General features: G+C 49.7%; 1 pseudogene; it reads left to right on the top strand.

Annotated features, from left to right (window-relative positions):
- The first annotated feature begins 239 nt into the window (after positions 1-239).
- LOC144119817 (uncharacterized) lies at positions 240-15,734 on the top strand (annotated as a pseudogene).
- The last annotated feature ends 1,847 nt before the right edge of the window (positions 15,735-17,581 follow it).

Below are 17,581 nucleotides of genomic sequence, written 5' to 3'. Positions count from 1 at the left end.
CGTTGTCGTCTATTGCGATTTCGACGCTCAGTCCTGACATTCCGAAGATCAGAATATTCCTGCGGGTCATTCTGCAAACGATGACGTGCTGGGGAGCGTATCTGCGGAAAGAAACCCACTGGGTTTCATTAACCAATATTCTAAGCTCTGCAGAAAAAAAACTAGTCAACAGACAGGACGTGGTTTACACGGACGCAGCGGAATAAAAACGCAGAACGGGTTTCTTAGCCCTAGCAACTATGGAGGGCGGGGACCGAGTCTCGTGCTGCAGCATCCGACTGAAGGACGCCACAGCGGCTGAGGAAGTAGCCATTGGGCTGACCCTAAGTCAACAGAATGTCAGGGTTTTTATGACTGATTCCAAATCGGCTAACCGAAACTACCACACAGGGCAGGGTATCTGCCGAAGCAGTCAAAATTCTGGTGGTCTGCCCGACACTAGCAGAGCTAATTAATCTTGTCTGGACTTCAGCCCACGAGGGCCTGCGAAGAAACGAGGACGACGCACGCATTAGTCATAGAACTTGCACACCGGAATCCCAGTGCGGTCTCGTCCGAGCTGAGAGCCCTTCACACGGACGAGGAGCTGAACACGTACCAAGATATTCTTATTCATAAAAGCTTAGGTTTGGTTATGAAGGTTTAACGTCCCAAAGCAACTGAGACTTTGTGGGACGCCGTAGTGAAGTGATAAGGAAGTATCGCTGAGGCATCCTTCAGCGTAGTGAAGGGCTCCGGAAATTATGACTACCAGGTGTTCTTTAAAGTGCACTGACATCGCACAGTACACGGGCCTCTAAAATTTTGCCTCTATCGAAATTCAACCGCCATGGCCGGATCGAGGAAGACAGTGCCTCAAGCAGGCAAAGGCCTCAGCAAAAAGAAAGAAGTCACTGTAGCGAATTTGAAACGCGTATCCAACTGCAGAAGGGGAACGCTATCGCGTGCAGGTTGGAACAAGACAACAAACAGATCAAACAAAATAAAACGAAGCCGTGTTTATAATTTAAATGGCAAAAAGCCTAGCAGAAAACGAAAACACAAAGAAAAAACCACTAAACACGCATACAGCACTGCAGGTTAAAGGAAGAGTTCATCAGAACTTGAGCGTCTCAGTGTGAAGCGTGAAGCGGAGATGCCTTGCAGACAGGCCGGACGCGGGTGGATAATGCAACGTGTGACTGGCGTTGCGTCCAAAGAAAGCGGCGGAAGGGGGCCAAGTGGTGGTAGGAGCGGAGAGAAACACAGGAATACGCCCGGTAGACTTCGTCAACAGCCCCCGGAACTTGGCAACAGCAGAAGTGTACCCAGGAACAGTCGGGCGGCGTCCCGAAACGCCGTGGGCTTAATGCAGGCTATCCAAGGAAGCTTGCGTCGGTGATGAAGGGAGGTCCACGGCAGCAACGAACCCCTATATCCGACAGCTGCCACCTCCACCCTTGCATGACACGACCTCCGCTGCGTAGTCTCCCTTGACACCTCGGTTTTCCCACCCATCAGCTCTCCGCTCCTCATGCTCACCTCTCTCTCCCGTCTTCCTACATGCAAACACCATCCGCAAGTGCACACGCGCAACGCTGAGGCGTGCACGTGTAGCGCTCGGTTGTCGACGCATCACACTAAAAATCTCCCGACGATTTGTGCTGCACGTCACAGTCGTATGGGTAAGTTACAGGCGAGAGTTTTTCGAACCCACTAGCACTAAGCAGGCGGCATCTGGCGATGCATTACTCGAATGTAAACACTAACAAAATTGGAAACATGATCCACACGGTGTGGACATGCCCAACTGCAATGAACCAGACAGGAGTATAGAGTCCTGGAGAGCTTTAATGGTGAGCCAGAAAAAAGACCAAAATAAAGTAATCCATCTAGCCCTGGACACAACTGAATCACAAAGGATCCCAGCCTGCTGAAACGGGACGAAGATGCCGGCGTTCAAGACTCAAGTCTTCATCGCCGTCTGATTTCTTGACGAGTGCAAATTAATATTTCAACGATATGGAGGCGAAATGTTGGGGTCCCGTGTACTGTGCGATGTCAGCGCACGCTACAGAATCCGAGGAAGGTTGAAATTTCGGGAGCCCTTCGCTACGGCGTCCCTCATAGCCTGAGTCGCCTTGCGACGTTAAACCCACCTAAAACTAGAAAAAAAATATCCCTCCTTCATATCCTCCTTGAGCCTCTCCTGGATGAGGTCCCAGAGTTCCCGGGTTCCAACGCCACGACGGCGGCCTTGCGATGGAGGCGAAACGCAAAGGTGCCCGTGTGCTGTCTGATGTCAGCGCACATTAAAGATCCCCAGGTGGTCGAAATTATTCCGGAGCCGTCTGCTACGCCACCTTCTTTTTCTTTTCTTCTTTCAATCCCTCCTTTATTCCTTCCCTTACGGCGTGGTTCAGGTGTCCGCCGATATTTGAGACAGATTACTGCGCCATTTCCTTTCCCCGCAAAGCCAAATTTCATTTTCAATTCTGAAAGCTCCTCTCTATCCACACCGTAATTTATAATTGCTTGAATTAGATGTGGCTTCCTATGAATGTTCCCCACGTTCATACACAAGTCCTCACAGATTAGAACTAGGTCCCGATTTTCGCAGTGTGTTCATCTCCATGGCGACCTCAGGCCGTGGCTTCCGTTTACCCAAGCTGGCGTGAAGGGACCTTAACAAACCCACGCCTTCACAAAGCAGCAACCCATCTACCTTTTTGGATCAACTTTACTATTTAATCAAAATATCTGCCAGAATCTCACAAACTCAGCATTCACCAGCGTCGGTAAAAGTATAGAACACGAACCGATCTCACCGCTGCTAACCAGTTGACGCAAGTTGACGTAATTTTGCGTGCAACGTTGTGGTCGGCGCCCAGGCTGTGCCAGGAAGGGACGCTCCGAGTTCTTAACGGAAAAATTGCTGATGGCCTAGCTCCTTTAGGCCAGGATATAGGTAGCGAAGGTATGGAGATTTCTGCATCGGAAGAGTGCATTCACTAGATGCGCCTTTATTCACGGGTAAACCTTGAGCCGTCGCGGCGGAGTGGCAACGTCTCCGTCTCAAACGCCGAAGGCCCTGGTTCGACTCCGGGGCCTCGGCACAGGTTTTTTTTATTATTCAGTGAGTGTGCGAAGGGGGGGGGGGTGGTGTTCAGTGGCTCCCATAGATGCCGCCACTGAATACGTTGGTTAGCGGTTAAGTGCAGGCTCTGTTAAGGCGCGTTTATACTACGGCGTAACGCGCGCGCGCGCGCGCGCTGCACGGCGACGTCACGTCGGACAAGCAACAGTCCAGCGAGATTTGACAGATACTGCGCCATTTCCTTTAATAATAATATATACATAGTTTTCATGTGACTTCACGCCAGCCACTTCCGCCGGATGTCCGCCATTGCCAGGTACTGAAGATAGCTTGGCTAGGACTGGGCTGCGCTCGCGGCGCCTGCGCGTTCGTTCGCTGCTCTGTTCCACGCAAGACGGTGGCAAACGCCGACAGGCATGAGTTTTTGCCGCTCCTATTTCGACGAGCTTGTGGGGCCTACGCGGGCTCGGTACGAATCCAAGGTGGAAATGTGCGGCGGCGTGGACCCCTACACACTACGCGTTGGGACGAACTCCGCTCCCGATGCCGACTTGCTGCCAAGCACGACGCACGTTGATATCATCAATTTCCTAGTGTTATCAACTAGCTACGTGTCTCTTCAGCATTTGAAGGCATAGAAGTCTCCTGAGGCCCATAATTACTTCATCAGTGGACGGGTAAAAAGTGCGAATGCCATGCGAGTGCCATCGAAGCGTGTCGTCGTTCTGAGCCGAGGTGAGCTTCCTTAACGTCGAAGCATGCATGCGCGGAAGAGCGCGTTTGTGTGTCTGTGTACCTAAAATATCGATTTGTACTCTAATATTTGTGGCTAACGTGCCGCCCGCAGCAGGCATTAGACTCTGCGCTCGCTTTGTTTCGAATGGCAGATACAAGTTCATGTATGTAGGGCACGTGCGAATGCAAAATGATTGCAATTGAAAGAAATGGAGCTATCGGAATACGCTTACAGCCTCAGATTAAATGCACTGTTGCCTTAAATTTTCGATGAAATTTGTTGTTGGGTGTTTGACGTGCGCATGCTGCAGCTGGGCAACTAGTCATGCCGTAGAGTCACTCATGCCACTGACCTGAAATGTCCGAGAGAGAGTATGAACGCGCATGCTTCATCAGCTGGTAACAATACCAGGCAACTGGGTCGCGAGGCAATGGAGTACAGTATTTTTTCCCCCGAGGACACGCATCCCGTCAACTTTTTCGGGTGATAGAATGTTTTCTGCATTTTGTTCCAATCAAAATGCGGCTTCCGGGGCCGGAATCTTACTAACAATCCTGAGATCAGTGGCATCTTATGAAGAATGTAGATTTCTGTGAGCACCTAATTACTGGTCATTTTTTCTCAGGCCACCCATTCACAAAGGCTAAGGGAGGCGCCACTGAAGGTGTGGGGTTCTGGCTGAGCCTGACGGAGCCGTCGTGACAGCGCACTGCACTTGCATGGCAGGTGCAGGCGAAGCCTGCTCTCAAATTGGTCCTAAATTGTTCACTGTTGAGACGGCAGTACGTCTCAGGTGACTCACGAGTATGCACGGACAAAAAGAACATCTGGCTTCCTGAGCACAGCTCTGGGGCTGGTAATAAGAGGATCAGAGACATTGACTTTTCGTCATCAAAGAAAAAGAAGCAGCGTATGAATAGTATTCACCTGAAGCCAGGCGTTGAGCACGTACCTGGAGGCCTACCACAAGCATTACCACCTATGCCACCCCCAACAGAAGAAGAGCTGAAGGCATTTCACGGTAAACTTGCGGATGCTGGTGCTACACCAGCATTCTTCATGCTGCACCCACAGTACAGCGCCATGTTTGAGCCACCCGACAGAAAAGAACCTCTTCTCCTTCGTGATTTGTTGTGCTTAGAAGCACAGCCGGAAAACCTGCCTACACTGATCTACCGTACTGAGAAAACTGTTGCCGAACTTTCGATCAGCAAAGAGATGGCGAAGAGCATTGAGGAATGCACGCGGGAGCAATCGAAGTGTGCAAAATGGTACGCTTATCGTGCAGGCAGGATCACTGCTTCAGTCATGAGGAATGTATGCTTCACAAGTGTGTATGAACCAGCAATGAGTTTACTAAAAAAATATGCTATCCAGAGCAACACACTATTTCCACTCCAGCCACGGCGTGGGGATTACAACACGAGGCTGCTGCAATCGCAAGCTACGCCGAGGAAGTGATAAAGAACCACACAGACTTCACCCATCAAAAGACTGGAGTTTATTTAAGTGTGAAGTACCCGAATATGGCAGCTAGTCCAGACAGTTATGTTTCCCGTACTTGCTGCGGAATGGGCATTGTGGAAGTGAAATGTCCCTTTTCACTCTGCAACTGTACGATACTAGAAGCTGTGAAGGACCGCAACTTCTGCTTGGAGGATACTGATGGCTGCCTGCGTTTAAAGCGACAGCACTCTTATTTTTTTCAAGTGCAAACGCAGATGGCAGTGTGGGGCGTTCCATACTGTGATTTTGTTGTATGGACTTCATTGTCAGTATTTATAGAAAGGGTGGAGAGAGATGACGTGTTTTTTCAGAGTATTGTTACGGTACTCAGTCGCGAAGCGACGACGACGTTGTTGTGTCGCTGGGCAGTCGACGAAGACGAGGACGCTGCCGCTAGTGCTTAAGTGACCCGTTAACTGGTGTGTCTTCTGTGTGCGGCCTACCGTTCCTGCTGCTGAACTAACCTCGTAATATTTGGTGGAGGTTGTGCTGGGTACTGCACCACGCCGTGGACCTCCGCAGTGGTCGTCACGTTGAATCCATCGCCATGCCGTCCAACGCACCTCCGGCCACAGCATCAACCCCAGCACCGACCGTTGCCGTGGCACAGCCTCGCGATCCGGGTACCTTCGTGGCACCGATGACGTCGATGTTGAAGACTGGCTAGCCATTAATGAGTATGTGAGTCAGCACAGCCGATGGGACGCAACCCTCATGCTTGCTAACGTCATCTACTTGGCGGGCACGGCGCCGTCTTGTTTGAGACGCATGACGAAGAACTTACCTCTTGGGACACCTGCAAGCAGAAGCTCCGCTACTTATTTGGCAAGAAAATTGGATGCAAGCTCTGCGCTAAAAAAAGACCTCGCTTCTCGAGCTCAGTCATCGACCGAGTCTTACATTTCTTTCATCCAGGACTTCGAAGAGCTCTGTACCATTCTAGCGGATATTGAAGCCGTGATCAACTCGCGGCCCCTGACAACGGTCCCGTCTGACGCAGGAGAGCCGGAGCCACTGACACCGGCACACTTTCTTGTCGGAAAGCGCTTGATGTCTTTGCCAATCTGTGGTGGACATTCCACGGCTGCCAGCTCTGGCGAACTCACTCGTCGTTGGAGGTGCCGACAGCACCTGACCAAATGCCTGTGGAACCGGTCGCGAAGCGAATATTTGTGTTCGCTGAGGTCACACCACCATTCCACTCCGACAGCATCAAGCGACCTGCAAGTCAACGATCTGGTGCTGTTTTATGACGATTTCCACCCTCCACAGACATGGAAAATTGGCCGCATCACGGAGGTGTTTCCTGGACGAGACGAAAGAACACCCTCCTGTGGGATACGCTTGCCAGATGGCACGACAGTAACGCGTCCCATCGAACTCCTACACCCGTTACAAGCACAAAAGGAACGAGTCAAACACTCATTCGGCGGGGAGGATGTTAAATATTCTGAGACCTTGACGCCCCCAAGATGTCTTCACGGCACAACATTGCGAGCCGCCCACTGTGTCAGAGGGAAGGACGCCTCGGCCGCTTCCAACAGTTGGGAAGCGCCCATTCGTCCCTCCGAGGGAGAGCGGTGTCGATGTGTGACGGCCGGTTGCGCGGAGGGGACGATCGCGTGCCAAGGTCAGCAAAGCCAGACACAAAGCGACCGTGGGGAAGCGAGGCTCCCGTTTCGACGCTCTCCGTCCAGTGTTTCTTTTCTCTTTGTGTAGTTTGAAGTAAATCCTAGTTCGTTGCTTTTAAAAGTATCGTTCCCTCGTACGTCACTGAAAAACGAAAAATGTGTGGCGCGGAAATGCAAATTTTTTTTCGTGTTATTGTTGCGATTTGTCGTTGGTCTGTGCCTAGCAAAATAATATTGTATAATATTCTTTAGTGGGGGGCTGTGTCACAAGCCAGCGGGACGCGGCCCATTGGGAGACAGGAGAGGAGAGGGCTCACGTAGAGCAGTAACTGCTGGGTCGCAGCATGGCTGCTTGCGGGGATCCGTCGAGGTCTTTCTCGGAGCTCGGCCATCGGTAAACCAAACGAACATTGAGTTCCGAGGAAGCGTGGCGTTTTCAAGGACAGTGGCGCATATGCACTGGTTGCGGGAACTCGAGCGTGCAGGCCCGGCTGACTCAGCGACACCTGTCACAGAAGACATAAATCTTGTGCCCTTTCTCCTCCTCTTGCGAAGGCGCGGCTGTCACGGAAGACATAAATCTTGTGCCCTTTCTACTTTTCTCCAGAAGGCGCAGCTCTCCGGCGCGCTGGGGGGGGGGGGGGGGGGGGGGGGGTCTTTGCGCGCTCCGGGGGGAGCTTGGCCGGTTACGGCGTCCCCTCTTCACCGTCGACCCGCGTAGAGAAACAAAGAGAAAGCGTACCGATGATAGGAGGAAAACTGCCGGCCGCCGGCCCCGTCCGGGTTGCCGGGAGCTGAGACCAGTCGAGAGAAGACAGGCAACAAGGGAGGTTGGGACCGTTGGGTGGTGTGTCCGCGGCGTTGAGGGCCGAATTACCACGCCGAGGCACGCGTTCCATCACACCAGGCCCGCCGCCTTCGAGCCATCGCCGTATCGACAGCCACCCGAACCGGAGTCGTCACCTTGGCCCCCGTAGGTGAACTGTCCGCCGGACTTTACCTTTTTCTTGTATATGTAGCGTTGTATTTACTACATGTAATGCATTGTATATGCCTCTGTTGTTCTTGTAGTAACTAGATGGATTAACGTTTCTTTTGTGTGTTCCGGCTTGTCGCGTTTCGTGTTTTGTATCGTTCTTTCTGCCACTCCCTTTGTTCGTTTTTTACCTGGTTGTGTTGTTCCCTGCCTCCGAGTAAAGTGTTTGAGAAACCTCAACCCATTGAGTTCCTTCTCGATCACCGACGCGCCGACACACGTGCACCACGCACGGGCTGACCGGCCTTTGTAAATGAATGTTGCGCAACACTCGCCTTTAGGCAGCAGGGCCTAAAGGCGACCCCTGTGCCTCGACAGCTTGCGTCAGCCCCGTGACCGCGTCCGCCTTCATGGCGCGTCGCGGCCCGGCTGTCAGTGGCGATGTAGACGTTTGGCTCGTTTCTCCCTCCGAGGCACCGAGTTTTTTGGTTCGTTCCGCTTGCTCTATAGATGTGCTGTGGACTTAGAAGTGTTGTAGTATGAAAACTATGTCATTGTGTGACTCAAGAGCATGCCGAGCGAATGAGTGGGCGGTGCGAACGGGGCACGCCACCGGTGGCAAGAACGCCGTGCGGCAGAGAGGCCACATTGATTGTTCGCGCACCGGCCGCCGCGGAGTCACGTGACAGCGCTGATCTCGCCTTGTCTCGAACTGCGCGAGCATAGGCGCGATTTCGCGGTTTTCGCGCGCTTTTTCCTTATTTATTTATTTCATAAATACTGCCGACTGCCCTTTGGCGGTCAGGGCAGGAGTGCACAAAGGAAAAAAATTACAAAGTGGCAACAACAAAATAACAGCGACAAAGGGCGATTACAGTACGAGGACAAAATTCAATAAGACCAACGGGAAGCAAAAAAAAAAGTACAGGCAAATCATCCGAAGTCAAACAGTCTAAGTGAACAGAATAAAAACAAGGAAACCGAAATACACTGTGTACTAGACACGCTACTGCGATACATGAGCCGAAACAGCAGACAAGAAGGATTCTGAAGATACCAGGTTGGTGATATCGCTTGGCAGTCGGTTCCATTCGGAAATGGTGCGTGGAAAGAAGGAACAAGAATATGCTTTTGTTCGGCATCGTGGCATCAAGATAGTCCTTTCGTGTTTGTTACGGGTGGGGCGTGTTGTGTTGTATTGCATGTAACTCTGAAAATTCAGTTTTGTTTTATTATGTATGATATTGAACAACATTTTTAGCCGGTGCTGCTTGCGACGGGATTCAAGAGTGGGAAGCCCAGATCTGTTGAGCAAATCAGACACCGAGACCTGCCGACCATAAGCGTGGTAAATAAACCGGAGTGCTTTCCTCTGGACGCCTTCAAGATTTTTTATATCCGTTTTTGTGTGCGGATCCCATACAGCGTCGGCGTATTCGAGCACTGGACGCACAAGTGATGTGTATGCTGTCAGTTTAGTTTACCGTGCAGTGCTCTGTAAACAGACGGTTACAGACCACATACCAGCTCCTCGTCCCTCGTCATCTACCGCACTGATCGCGTTGACTTCTGCAATGGCAAGTGCAGACGACGATGGGCGTTTTGGTCATTGTGTGTTCTCTGCTGTTGCGACGGCTGCGCGCGCAAAAGGCACGCAGACGAAGGTTTTGGGTGCACCCCTGCTTCAGGTGCTTCAGTATCGATGGCAGATGCCGGGGCTAGCAAAAATCTTTTCCTTCCTTTTTATTATCATTTTTAATAAAACTACCACCACCACCCCTGCTGGCGCTACCGAGGCGTTGAAGGGTAAGCGAATGCTTTGCTTCCCCGGCTGCGCTCCCGAGATGAAGGCTTCTTCCGAGAGTGAGTGATTACAACCTTTTTAAACGCGTAGTGTGCCGTGTGTGTGACGTGATAGTGATGTTGTCTTTGATTCTTGATTATAGCTTCCTTCGGATGCCGCCGAGCTCGTTCGACACACTGCTCCACCTAGTTCGGCCTGTGATTGAGCGGCAGGACACTCCGTTTAGGCGGTCGATATCCGCACACGATCGACTTGCCATGACAGTAAGGTAAGTCCGAAAGTCCGTGACCCGGTACTGTCCCGTCATAGTGCCTGATCAGCAGTCCCTGGGAAAATATTGTGTAAAACATACGGCATGAGCACTGTGATGCAACTCACCCTCCCCCCTCCTCCTCATTTATCCTTTGAGACATATGTGATGAGATTACGCTTTTCAGATTTCTCGCAAACGGCGACAAAATGAGGTTTGTCGTTCAACTTCCTGACAGGACGATCAACGGCTGGAATGATCGTAAGGGAAACTTGTGCTGCATTATAGGAAATACTTCAGCCAATCTGTGTAAGATTTCCACAAACAGCAGAAGAATGGAAAAACTAAGTGCACTGCAGTCCGTTTTGTTACTGCGGAGAGGGTGTATAGTGTTGACAAGCGTCAAGCTTGCCTTTCTTTACCTCATTTGTTATGCTACGGACTTTCCCAATGCCCCCTGCGTACGGAGTTTTCAAATGTGTTGAACTCCTGCATCTCATAACGCATGAGACAACTAAATGTTGCCTTATGCATTACTACGCTATTGTTTAGTCACAGTCTCATATTATATTGCCTCCCGATCACTCTTTTAGATTGCCACAGACATGCTTGTCGAGTGGAATTTTCCCTACTGCATTGGATGTATTGATGGAAAGCATGTGAGCATTGAATGTCCTGCAAATTCAGGGTCACGAAACTTGAATTACAAGAAGTCATTCAGCACAGTCCTCATGGCAACATGCGATGCACATTATAGGTATGGTGCATTCATGGCAAAACAAAACTTTTGTTAAACTACTCGTTAATGGTGCATTTTCTTGTGAATCATGAAAACAGTGTATTATGTTCATTGAAAGAGAGTGGTATTGTATGCACTGAAAGAAAAGAGGATAGTTTAGTAGTGTAAGTTACATGACGAATTAAGGAGCATAGCGTAGACAGGTGTATGATTGCAATGATTTGCTCATGCAGGTTGACAGTAAATATATTGGTTCTGCACAAATAGCAGCAGATGTTAAAATGGTAATCTCTGAATTGTGATTGTGTGTGGCATGTATATTTAGTCGAACTATAAAGCAGCACAGAAATGACTTTACGAGACTTGAACGCAGTAGTGACTTCAGAAGGAGCAAGGAGAAAGTCATGTGCTACATCAGATGCTAAATGGGCTACACTGAAACTTCTTGCTTTATTTCAGATTTGTGTATGTGGTCGTTGGCCACTACGGGGGAGAAAGCGATGGAGGAGTTTTGCAAAGAACGAAGTTGATGCGCAGATTTGGGATCCCCCCCCCCCCCCCCCAGCAGCAACACCGACGATGGTAATCGGTAATCTGCAGACTGCTAGAGGCAGTCGAAATGACTCTGCAGTATCGGATGTTAAAAAGTGCGTTAAGCGGACGTGGACATAGACGTGGTCTGCTAGTGGCCTAGACGAATAGCGCACCAGCTATAATGGGGCCGGAGCAGAGTTTAAGCAGCAGCAGCAGCTCGAGCGACGCTGGATCGTCCAAGATGGTGAGTAGTCTTTTTCCATGCACCACGTCGTTCTGTTGATTGTCCATTTGACCAGTGCGAAAAGACTGGTGAAGCGTAAACGAAACGCGCCGCTCTCAAATCAGTGTTAGGATGCGCATTTTTAGACAATCATAAGTGCTGAAAGTGCTGATGCCGACACTACGGAAATTGGAAGGCCAAAATGGCTGATCGTCACGTGTACTTTGCTCACGTGCATGACCACAGAGTTGTCAGGGAGGTGCTACGGTGTGCGGTTAGCGGAGAGAATTTGGCAAAGAAAATGAAGATGCGGCGAGAGAGCGTGAAACAACTTAATTGCCATAGAATGTCGGGGTTTAGGACAGGTGGGCTTGAAGATGCGGCGATTCCCTCGCTTTGAAGAGCTGAACAGCGCCCCGATAGAGAGGATGAAAGGATAGATGATGTTGTTACCACAACGTTTGCTTGGCCCTCGTCACCATCTTAGCGGAGTTCGCACGAGCGGGGCTGTTAAGCCTCCCGAGCCCCGACCTTTCCGTTCCTGAAGTTTTCTAGCGTATACTGGAACGCACAGGCGCAGAGAGAGTGTGTGTGTGTGTGCGCGCGCGTCTTGTGCCTACTTTGCAGCGCGACAGCCGTCGGTGACCGGCTTCACGCGCCTGTGTCCGAGGCGGACGCACCTCTTTCAAATTGAAACAGGAGAACGAACGTATATTTCGGAGCTCGGTCACGACGGGCGGCTGGCTGCTGTGGCTGATCTCGAACAAAACGGAGCAGTGTGTGTTACATAAAATCTACCATGCACGCCTACTGCGCACTACTTATCGGGTGGAAATGGTGCCTGTTTTCAATGGTTAACAGCTGCGTTTAGCCGCCGCGATGGCTCAGTGGTCAGGGCGCTCGACTACTGATCCGGAGTTCCATGCTTCGAACCCGACCGCGGCAGCTGCGTTTTTATAAAGGAGAAACGCTAAGGCGCCCGTGTCCTGTGCGATGTCAGTGCATGTTAAAGATCCCCGGGTGGTCGAAATTATTCCGCAGCCCTCCACTACGGCGCCACTTTCTCCCTTCTTTCACTCTCTCCTTTATTTCTTCCCTTACGGCATGGTTCAACAGTCCAACGATATAAGAGACACTGCTCCAATTCCTTTCCCCAAAAACCAATTATAATTATGATCACAGCTGCATTTAAACCTGCGGTCACGTCGAGACCACTGCCGCACCTAGCCACATTGTGCTTTGTAGTGGAACAAATTTTTGTAGCGAAAGCCTTCGCCCCGCCGCGGTGGCTCAGTGGTTAGGGCGCTCGACTACTGATCCGGAGTTCCCGGGTTCGAACCCGACCGCGGCGGCTGCGTTTTTATGGAGGAAAAACGTTAAGGCGCCCGTGTGCTGTGCGATGTCAGTGGACGTTAAAGATCCCCAGGTGGTCGAAATTATGCCGGAGCCCTCCACTACGGCACCTATTCTTCCTTTCTTTCACTCCCTCCTTTATCCCTTCCCTTACGGCGCGGTTCAGGTGTCCAAAGATATATGAGACAGATACTGCGCCATTTCCTTTCCCCAAAAACCAATTATTATTATTATTATTAGCGAAAGCCTTCACTGCGCTACATCGTAACGATTTTGCGGTGCTTGCGGTTTTGACCTTCAAGTGAACCGGAAGTCAAACCACTTACGGCGCGGTTCGGGTGGCCCCAGATATATGTGAAACGGTTGCTACGATATTTCCTCTCCTAAAAACCGGTAGGGATGTCCACCGATATATGCGAGACAATTACTGCGCCATTTCCTTTCTTCAAAAGCAATTTTAAAAACAAATATTTTGAAGAAAGGAAAGCAATTTTAAAAACAAATCTCCCCCTATCCTCTCTTCCTGTCCCCTCATCTCTTTCAATTTTTCTCCATTCTGCCAGCTATCCTTTATTTCCGCTGCCCCAGCTGAGGTGGTTCAGTATCGATGGCAGATGCCGGGGCTAGCAAAATCTTTTCCTTCCTTTTTACTATTATTTTTAATAAAACCACTACCACAACCACCACCCAGCAGCAACAGTGGACTCAGCGGGACTGATACCATACTTGATGGTGGGCGACGAGGCCTTTCCATCGAAGCCTTACCTCATGCGGCCTTATCCTCGACGTGACAAGTTGCTTCAATTACTTTTAATGCTGACATCTTCCTCTGATTCCCGAGATGAAATATCAATGCAGCTGTACTGTGTTACTGCTGCCACTGTTTGCCATAGCAGATACAGTTTCGTGCAATGCATGCATACGGTAAAAATGGTCAAACAATTTCTACAAAAAATTTACAAATGCAGTCTAGCCGGCGTGCATGCATATAGCAAGTCTTACAAGGAAAGGTTTAGTTTCTGCATGGAAAAAGAAATGGTTCAGAGGACTAAATTTCGTGTATGCAGTGCAATATGAGTGTATTAAAATACTATTATTACTGATAATTTACTTGTTATGTTACATTTTGTGTGAAAGCAATAACATGATGCAGTAATAAAATGTAACGTTGACATATATGGCTTAGTTGAATGATTGCAAGCAAATGCATGAGCACTATTTAACCTGTTTTACTGACTGGATAATATACTGAAAATCAAGTTGTGCAATGCAGCCAAAGGGGGCCCTATGTAGCATTTCTTTAGCACAACTTAAGCATGCGAAAAATAAATAAGAACCCTTATAATATCAGTTTATGTAGCATTTCAAATTGGCCGCACTGGAAACAGGCACCCAGAGGACATAAGATGTAGGAACAGTTTTTTCTTTTCAAGTTGTATTCAGCGGGTGCGCACAGCTGCCAGTTATTTCAATGATTTGAAATTAGTGCCATTTCATTCTTCATCTAAGTATGTACATGTTTGCTGCAATTTTAATACCCTGACCTTTTGTTTTTTCTAGCTCTTCATGCCTACAGGGTCAGCCAGTACAGCGAGTACTTGAAGAGGGCAGTGTTTAATTACCGGCTGAGTCGTGCAAGGAGGCTCATAGAAAGCAGTTTTGGTATCCCGGCTAGTAGGTGGCGAATACTGAAGAGACCCTTTTGAGCGTAAGAAGAAACCACTGAGAACATTGTAAGGGCATGTGTGGCGCTCCAAAATTTTCTAATGAAAGATTCGGTGTTTTCAAGGACAACGTAAACCCTCCTGGATTTGTTGACCATGACGACTGGGAGGGAAATGTCACAAATGGGGCATGGAGGAACGATAGTAGTGCCCTTCCTGGATGAACAGACCAGAGGTGCCACTCTGCTCGGTAATTATTTCCATGACGGCATGAAATCAATAATAGTTTGCATTTCCTGCTTTATTTACATTAAAGCAATTAAAGCTCATCAATAACAAACAGCAAAACATTTGATTTAACTTGATCATTTAACACATAAGATCTTGTTCATTAGAGTTTGCATTAAGAATTGTAGCAGTGCAAAAATACATGCGTATTGCATGTTTTCAACAAAGTCAGTGGGTACAGCTAACGATGAGGAGTAAAACACGCCCATTAGAGCTGTGACCTCAGTCAGACTGGCAGAATAAGCTGAAGGAAAAGGTTGAACATCTCGTGCATTTCTGTGTTACAGGGCTTCATTGGAAATGAGGGATATGCTGGCATCCTACTTCATGAGTGACGGCCAGGCGCCATGGCAGGAAAGTGTGGTGACCCGTGCAGGACGGCAGGTAATTTCCGATAACAGGCAACTACTCGTCAGCATGCACAAACACTATCATGTCAAAAGAAAGCCGAAATTGCTTCCTTTCATAGAAAAATATCGATTGCTTGCACTTTAGATTTCATTTATTCATACTGCTCCATTTCGGCTTCATACAGCAGCTTGTGGATTTGGAATGTTACCTCATCTTTTTTTGTGTGGTAGCATCCTCAGCTTAGCAGCTATCCAGTTTGCTGCCCCTTGACTGTCATCTTTCGGTGCAGGCATTTCATTTTTTTAGTTCTAACAGCGTAGCTGAGCAGCTCCCCAAGACATCTTTCACCGCATCGTCGAAGCTGTCAGACTGCCTTCTTTTGTTTGGTACTGCATATAAATATATCCGCACAATGTTTTCTTGCAATCACTGATTATAATTCAAATACTGCAGGAAATGTGAACCATGCCAGTACCGAGAGGAAGGTCCATTGGACGCTCGCCTTTCAGCAGACCTGCAGCACAGGCCACATCATTAGACTCAAGAAATGCACTGAAAAAGTATGTCTGCTTCCAATAAAAGAAAGTGCGCACAGCTTTCTTACCCTGGATCTGGGGTAGCGGATCCTGCTTGTGAAGTTGACAACCTGCCTCAAAAAAATGTTTGTTATGGTGTCATATTCCGACACAAGAAAGTGAACGCCAACTTACCCTAAAGAGCCAGCAGCAGATACCGCACCTTCTGATGTGCTGGGGAGCCTATAGAAAAAAAATGCTGCCATTTATGCCATGCAAAAAACCTGTTTACTTGCAATGCTATGAAAAGGAGCAAGACACATCACACTCATCTTGTACCCGAAAGCTTGGTTTCACACCTTGTTGCAGTTTTTAGACGTGCAGTCATTAAATAGAACACTTAAGTTTTTCCCCGTACATTGCAATGCAGTGTTGAGTGTGTGATTCACTTGAAACTGCAGACCAGCCGCGAGTCATGACAGGAACTAAGCCAAGATCTGTATGCACATAAAACTAATCCATTTCTATGGGAGTGCAGCATAAGGGCCGTTGTACGATCGTTTCGGAGCGCCTTCCGCCACGTCCGCTTTGCGAGCGGTCCGCCAGTTTTCGGCCGCCAGGCGGACGTGAGGCGGAAAGGTGTACGATCACTTTGGCGCTTGCGAGCGAGGCGGATGGTCCCAGCATGCCGATTGGCGCGCCCGGCATATCCGTCTGTCCAATAGCCTTCTCCGGCTGATGGCAACCTAGCCGGTGCGAGCGCACCGCCAGCATCGCTCCACGCGCCGAAACGGGCTCCCGCATCCCAAGGGTCAGATCGGTATGCGCCCGACAACCTTCTCCCTTGCCTCCTTTCCTGCCCCCTCTCCAAACCCCGATATCCCTGCACACTGCGCTCCCCCCCTTCCCTACCTATTTCCCGTACGAGCGCCCTCCCCCCCCCCCAAATAATAACCTCTTTTCGTGGTCACGTGGTACTTTTTTCCGTTCCTCGGCGACCTGCACCTAGGCCTAGTAGGCTGCGCTTCGGCATCGCCATGGTGTGCGTGTTGAAGCTCGAAATAAACACTTCGTGACACCGCCATTGCACTGCACAGGTCTTGCGTCGGTTTGCAGAGCCGCAGCAGGAATTACAAACTCATGCAAAAGCCACAAGCAGCTCGAAATAAACACTTCGTGACACCGCCACTGCACAGGTCTTGCATCGGTTTGAAGAGGCGCTCTGTCAACTCCGTCAACGTAGATGATTACAGAATTCAACTAGTGGAACTATCGCTCGCCACTGCTGAACGAGGCGAAGTTTGCAGTCGCTCTGAACACTGGTAATATGAAGATGTGTCCAATATAATACGCTTCGCGTCATCGCTGCCACTGCCCAGGCCGCGCTCCCCAGTTCAGTCGACGGATGGCCATCTTGCCCCGGCAGAGCAGAACCGAGGCGGAGGGAGGAGGGGCTCGCACGTCACTGACGTCACGGGAAAAGCAGCCAATAGCTGCAATCCGGTCCCCGGCCGGATGCGCTCGTCCGCCAGAAAGTTGAAGTTGACCAACTTTCCATCCGTTCGCCGAACGAGGCGGATCCGCCAGGCCCGCTCGCGAAGCGGACGAGGCGGAAGGCGCTCCCGAAACGATCGTACAAAGGCCCGAACAGCGCATAATAGAGTGGACGCACTCTTAAACGTGAAAGGCTGGTGAAAAGGGTGTATTGATATGGAACCTGTGATGCACCACAGCTAGGAAAACTGAAAATCGCCACCCACTTCAAATCGTCCTCATCGGTAAGTCATTGGGGCTGTCAGAGTACCAGCATTATATAAAGACATAGGATGTTGCTACTATTGGTGGATAATGACACCATAATTAGTACAGTTTACATTTCTTGAAAAAGCGCAGCAGCCGGGCTTGATATACAGCTGCACAGGTGAATGAAATGAC

This window comes from Amblyomma americanum, chromosome 2, assembly GCF_052857255.1.
Source record: "Amblyomma americanum isolate KBUSLIRL-KWMA chromosome 2, ASM5285725v1, whole genome shotgun sequence".
Classification (NCBI taxonomy): Eukaryota; Metazoa; Arthropoda; class Arachnida; order Ixodida; family Ixodidae; genus Amblyomma; species Amblyomma americanum.
Note: the sequence above shows the minus strand (reverse complement) of the source record. Positions and strands in the feature narration are given on the sequence as shown.